This window comes from Dioscorea cayenensis, chromosome 12 (genome assembly GCF_009730915.1).
Source record: "Dioscorea cayenensis subsp. rotundata cultivar TDr96_F1 chromosome 12, TDr96_F1_v2_PseudoChromosome.rev07_lg8_w22 25.fasta, whole genome shotgun sequence".
NCBI classification, from domain to species: Eukaryota; Viridiplantae; Streptophyta; class Magnoliopsida; order Dioscoreales; family Dioscoreaceae; genus Dioscorea; species Dioscorea cayenensis.
This window is the reverse complement of record NC_052482.1, coordinates 13,510,151-13,517,277: the sequence shown is the minus strand read 5'-3', so window position 1 is coordinate 13,517,277 and position 7,127 is coordinate 13,510,151.

The following is a 7,127-nucleotide window of genomic DNA, read 5'->3' as shown; positions in this document are numbered from 1 at the left end:
CCCCATTTGCCTTATATTTAATTTTGTAAATCCACTTAAGCTCCACTGTTCTCTTCCTAGATGGTAACTCTATCAATTCCCACGTGTTATTGTTTCTAATTGCTGAGAGTTTTGCATCTATGGCCTCCTACCATTCCTTCTTCTTCGCCGCTTTTTTGAACTCTTGTGGATTACCAACATGAAGAGCAAATGTACAAATATTATACAAGTTAAATAGTAGCTTAGTTCTCGTTGGAGGTGATCCGTTAGTATGTGCTACTAGTGGAGTTGACATGCCTATGAGCTCTTTGGAATCTGAATGACTTGCACTGTCCCCTGCTTCTCCTTGCACAGCATCTCCACTTGAATTGTTGTTTCTTATAGTTAGTATTTCTTCACTTGAATTGAAAGTAGAATCTCCAATCGTTATCACTGGCCCACCTTGTGTGTTTGTCTCCCATGCCCATCGAGTATTCTCATGAAAATTGACATCTCTACTAGCAATTGCCTTGCCAGTAATTGAATTAAAGAGCTTATAGGGCTTGGTTTCTGAATAGTAGCCAACAAACACACATTTCTTTGATTTGTCATTCAGCTTCAGATGCTTATGTGAGGGAATAAGTGCAAAAGAAATACAGCCAAAAGCTTGAAGAAGACTTACAGTGGGTTTCTTTCCATGCCTAACTTCATAAGGTGTTTTGCATCTCACTACTTTTGTTGGTGACCGGTTGATGAGATACACATAGATGGAGATTGCCTCCGCCCATAACTACATTGGAAGACCACTACTTTTGAGCAAGCAATGCTGACTACCATTCTGTTCTCGCACTCAACTAAACCATTTTGTTGAGACATATAGGAAGCAGAAAACTCCCTTCTAATACCCAACTCCTCACAATACTCCCTAAAAGCTTAAGAAGTAAATTCTCCCCCACGATCGCTTCTCAATGTCATTAGCTTCCTCCCTGTTTGTCTTTCCACCAACATATAAATCTTCCTGAAATATTCAAAGGCTTCTCCCTTGATCTTCAAGAAGAAAACTCAACACTTACTGTTTGTTGTAGTCATCAACAAGAAGAAGAAAATACTTGCCTCCTCCTAATGAGTCTATGCTCATAGGTCCATATAAATCCATATGCACTAGCTGAAGACAAGCTGTAATCCTTCTAGGTTTTCTTGATGGAAAAGAATTCTTAGCTTGCTTCGACATCGCACACTCCTCACACTAAGATTCATGCTTAAGTTTTGCATGCCATAAATCATCCTCTTCTTCACCAAAGAAGTCAAACTCCTATAGTTTAGATGCCCAAAATGTTGATGCCATAATTCAGATATACCTTGTTGTTTACAGCTAGGTTTAGACTCCTAACCTTACTGATGTCCAGAGGAAACATATTATTGATTGATGTTGGTATTATAACAAACTGTTCCTTGGTATGATATCCGTGATGGTACAACTATCTCCTTTGAAGGTAACTAAATACCCCTTCGTGAGTAACTAACCAACATTGAGCAAGGTGTGTGGAAGCGTAGGTACCAGTTGCAGCCCATACAACTTTCTCATTTCACCATTATGCATACTTAGTGTGACTGTTCTACACCCAGAACTGCCATCTCTTTATCATCACCAAGATGAACACTCACCCTTTGCGACTCATCAAGAGTAGAGAACATTTTCCTCTCACCTGTCATATAATTATAGTAGTCATTATTAGCAAACCAAACAAAGCTCGATACATCACCTAAAGCATTGCTAGCCATGAAGAGGTTATTGGACTCTCACTCCTCACCAACAAGAGAAGCTCCTTTTTCTGTATACTTATCGCTCTCCCAGCATTCTGCCTTTACATGACCAAACTTCCTACAGTGAAAGCATTGAACATTGCTTTTATAGTCACTAGTGCGACCTCGGCCACTCCTATATCTTCCTCTTCCATAAGAAAAAGCTCTCCCACGACCCCTACCAAAACTCCAGTTGGTCGCTGCAGTCGAGATTCCTCTGTCCCTTGTACTCATAGTTCATATGCAAGCCTTTTTCACTGAGCTTCTCTGAAGTTTGCTTAACTCTGATATCATGAGGTTGCAGGGATCCACTGAGCTCATAAAGAGAGAGTTTTGAGATATCTCTAGACTCCTTAATAGCCATAGCAACATAGTCAAATTTAGGTGCCAAACTTCTCAAAACTTTGGACACTGTTTCATCTTCAATGAGCTTGTATCCTTGACCCCTGATCTAGTTGACAATTATCACAACCCTGTAACAATAACCTTGAATGCTTTCACTGTCCAACATCTGCAATGTCTCAAAGCTCTATCTGAGCGATTGTCGCCTCATAGAAACCATCTTCGGAGACTTGATCATGTCCCAAGCTTCATGGGTTGTTCCAACTTTGGCTATACGATCTAGATAGGTTTGTCGACAGCTTGCTGAATGAAGCAAAGAGCTTTCACATCTCTCTTCTTGTTCTCACACTGCGTTGCTTTGTCATCAGAGTTACCCACACCCTTCTCTACTAGTTCCCATAACTCCTTGGAATGAAATAGTGTCTTCATCCTCAAGCTCCACTTTCCATAGTCTTCTCCCATGAATTTCAGTACGTAAGGTTGTGAGAGATTCACTGGGTTATTATTGGCTGCCATGGAACTAGCTCTAATATCACAATGTTGAGGATCACCAAAACAAATGAATGAAATTTTTGGTTGTATATTGAACGAAAGCAAGCAACGAGCTATAGTGTCTTTTGCGAAGTAGAAGCTTTTTCAATAGAAAATGAGGCAATCAATGAGCTATCAGCTCATGTTCCATAATATATTCAAAAAGTAAAAGTCATGCAAGAGAACAAGAATTGATTGGCCTGGCTACAATTTTTAGAGATACTGTTTTACTAAGGCGCATTTGGATAAAGAGATTGGGCACTATTAACATGGGATTGATTGCTAATAGGGATATATACTCATGTTTGGATATTTTACTATTAGCTTAGTAATGGATACTGTAGGTAATTGCATAGTATATAGTGAAAGAATTTGATTACCCCCAAAATTGGGGAGCATAGAGGGGAATAAACACTATTGATAGTGAAATGATACTTCTGGCCCTAGTTGAGATTTAATTAAATAATAATTATTAATTTAAATAAAAAATTATACTAATTAAAGTAAATAATAATTAACATAAATTGAGTCATTTAAATATTTATTATAATTAAAATAAATAATAGTTATTTATATACATATTACATTATAATAATTAAAGTGAAATGACAGTTTTGCCCCTATATAGATTTAATTCAATAAAATAGTTAATAAAAAATATTTAATTATGATAATTAAAGTTAAATAACATTTTTGCCCCTAATTGAGATTTAATTAAATAATAATTATTAATTAAAATAACTAATTATAATAATTAAAGTAAATAATAATTAAAATAAGTAATAGTTTTATATACATATTACATTATAATAATTAAATTAAAATGACAATTTTGCCCCTAAATAGATTTAATTCAATAAAATAGTTAATAAAAAATATTTAATTATGATAATTAAAGTGAAATGACATTTTTAATCATTAAATATTTAATTAAATAAAATAATTAATTTAAATAATTAGAACAAATTTACTATTTTCTAAATAATTAATGAGATAATTAAAATAAATTGTTTAATTGTTTAATGGTGAAAATAAATTATTTATTCTGAATATTTAATTATAATAATTACAAATATTAGATATTTATTTATATTTAATTATTTTACATATCATTACTTATATTAAGGGCATTAAAGTAATTTTATACAATTCTATATCCTATTTTTTCCATTTCCAATATTTATTCTTTCCAACTAAACACCTTTTTTATAACCATTACCATTACTATTACCTTTTCCATTATCTTTACTATTACCATTCCTTTTTCTATTCCTATTCCGTGATCCAAACGGACATAAGAGGTAGAATAGACTTTGAATACAAAACAAAAAGTCTTCCATACTGTGCGCGTGAGCTCTTCCATACTGCCATACTTGAGTGCAACTCCAGGCTCTATCCAGCTGTGCATCGCCGCCACTTCAACTTTAATTTGCTTCAATCACAACCCAACAAAGTTGATATGCATATCAAAGTTAATTATTCAGGATATAACTTCAAATTTAATTTTTTAATATCTGCAATTTATCTCTTTGTATGTTATTTATTCTTATTTTCCTTATAAATATACGTTTAACTTTGGTTAGGGGAAAAATATATACTAATATTTTTTTTAAAATAAGAAATACTTAATTTATCAAAGAATTCCATTTGTGATATTTAAACATAAATTTGAATAAGCAAGAAGTTTTTTTTTAATATTTGTACAATTGATGACCCTTAACCAATGTTTTGAAATTTGATTTGACCCGACCAGTTCTATCAAACCTAGCTAGGTCATTGAGTAGGGGCTTATAAAAACTCAAGGGTGTTGAATTGATCGTGCTAACCAGGGCGAGTACCCGATGAACCATATCACCATTACTATAAATTTAAACTAGAGTTATACCCCATGTGATGTGTGGGAGAGATATCACAATAAATGATGCACGGGAATGATATCACATTAGATGATTTTTATACAATTATTCATACTAATGATATAATCATGATGGTAACAGTTAATAATTCTGACCAATTTTCAAAGTATGATATCTCTTAAAAACTTCACATTTTGAACCATCAATGTTCATTATGTCTTGTTAACTGATTTTATTTGATAAAATCAATTTGAATTAGAAATGATAAATGATTGAAAAAAACTAACTTTAAAGATATGTTAGTATCTGAAATTAAATTAATATTGACATATATGCCTAAATTAACTTTAATATGAATCATCAGATAGATAATTTATTCGTCATTCAAAAAGTTACTTTAAAAAGATGGATTTGAATAAGAAATAAAAAAAAAGTTTTGTGTTGTTATTTGTGCTCCATATTAGGAATGTCAGTGGGGCGGGGCGGGGTCGGCAATGGGATCCCCGTCCCCATCCCCGCTCTCCACGGGGCGGGGATTACCCGGTTAAAATTCCACGAGGGGAAAATTTTATGAATATTAGAAATTTGAAAAATTAGAAGTTTGAATTTTAATTTTTGCAAATATATTATACAATGGTTTTATTAAAATAATTTAAGATTTTATTAAATAAATATGTTTTAATGAAATATATAAATTTAAATAGTTAATAAGTTGTATGAAATAATTGTGAGGTCCATAATAATAACTAAAAATATTAACAAATAAATATTTATTGATTATATATATATATATATATATAATATTATATTAATATTGAAATAATCTTTAATAAATATATTAAAAAAATATATAATATATATTTTTTGGGGAATCCCTCGCCCCGCCCCGCCTAGGCGGGAGGAATGTTCCCCGCTCCCACGCATGGGATGTTTCGGGGAATCCCCGCCCCGTCGGGGTGGGGCCCATCGGGGAACGGGGATTCCCCACCCCACTGACATTCCTACCCCATATCTAGTTGACATCCTGGTGTTTGGTGTCTTTTAGTATTGCCCTTTAGGGTGGATTCTTTCATTTCTGTTTGCTTAATTTAAGCGGTTTATCCACATTTCCAAAAAAAAAAATTATGTATGTAAATATGTTAATACAAGATAATCTATCAAAACACTTAATTAAAAAGTTATCGTAGAAATATATCATTTACAGTATAAATTAACTTGAGTATATCATAGATTAGATAATATATGTCCATATTTGAAAAATTATTTTAAAATAAGATGATTTTACTTAATATATTAATATTACAAATATTTTAAGATTATACTATTATATATATTAAATAGGTTTGAAGGAAAAAAAATTTCCCTACTTGACAGATAAAAAAAATAAAAAAAAAGTACAAGTTTTGTTTGGAAAAAAAACTCGAGAAAACATAATTTACAGATAAGATAATATTATTGTGGGGAACAAGGTTGACCGATCAAAAATAAAGTGTGCATAAATCAAATTTATGACTTCTATTAGTGGTAAGCCAAATAATTTCATAAGAATCTCTGATTAAGAATAAATGTGAACAAGAAATTGAGGAATATAAGATAAAGTTTATTGATTTCAAAAAGAACATATGAGTACAATAATTTGATTGAAAGTACAAAAACTAGGAATTCTACTTCTCATAACCTTATTTTACTAATCTCCTCTTATCTTTACATGATTTATGTGTTTTTTTTTTTATCTCCTTGCTTAAAGCATCCTTTGTCATCATCTAAACAACCATCCCTCACTTTTGTTTTGTGAGCCTTTTCTTTCCCTATAGTTAAGGGCAAATTTTTTCTTCTTCATATTGCTTGAGAAAATTCGCTTTACCAATTGAGAGGTCATAGTATGTGGGGTGCTAATGGTAGACCATATTAATCATCTCCTTAAGCTTTAACTCTTTTATGAGTGTCTACAGGCAACAATGAGGTTGTTGAAGAGCAGAAGTCATGCATTGAGCCTAAAAGTAAGCTTCAATAATGGTCTTTATTGACAATTTGTGAGCATCAAGAGGCAATGTGAGGCTACCAATCAGGGCTATCAACTATGCTTAAGGGGGAAAAAAAACCATGTTTTGTACTTCACAAGGTGAGATTCTCAATGAGAGCTCCCCTGCGTTGTACCTCTTACAGGGGTTCTTGTATTCAACATAAGTCTTGAGGCCCTTATGTGAGGATAAAGTGATGTCCTGTAAAATTACCAAAATGCCCTTCACTTACACTAAAATTCCATTTTCACTCATTTTCTCTATTTTTCCTCTGTTTTGCATTTTAGCCTCTCTAGTGCTCCTTAATTTTTGCATATTAGAGCATAGGTTATCTCCTTTACCACAAGTTTTCATAATCCATGCCATTATACTCTCTAAATTTCCATTCTTCCACATTTTTTATAATTTTGCAAATAAATTCTCTAGTTTTTTTTATATTTTCACATTTTCAATAACCTTTGCAAATAAACTCAAGCTTCTCATTTTTTTTCACATTTCTCCATAACTTTTGGAAATAAATCCTCAAACATTCTTTTTAAAATGTAAATTTTTCAAATATACCCTCAAATATTTTTTTCCCCACATATTTTCATCGATGTTGTAAATCAATCCTCAC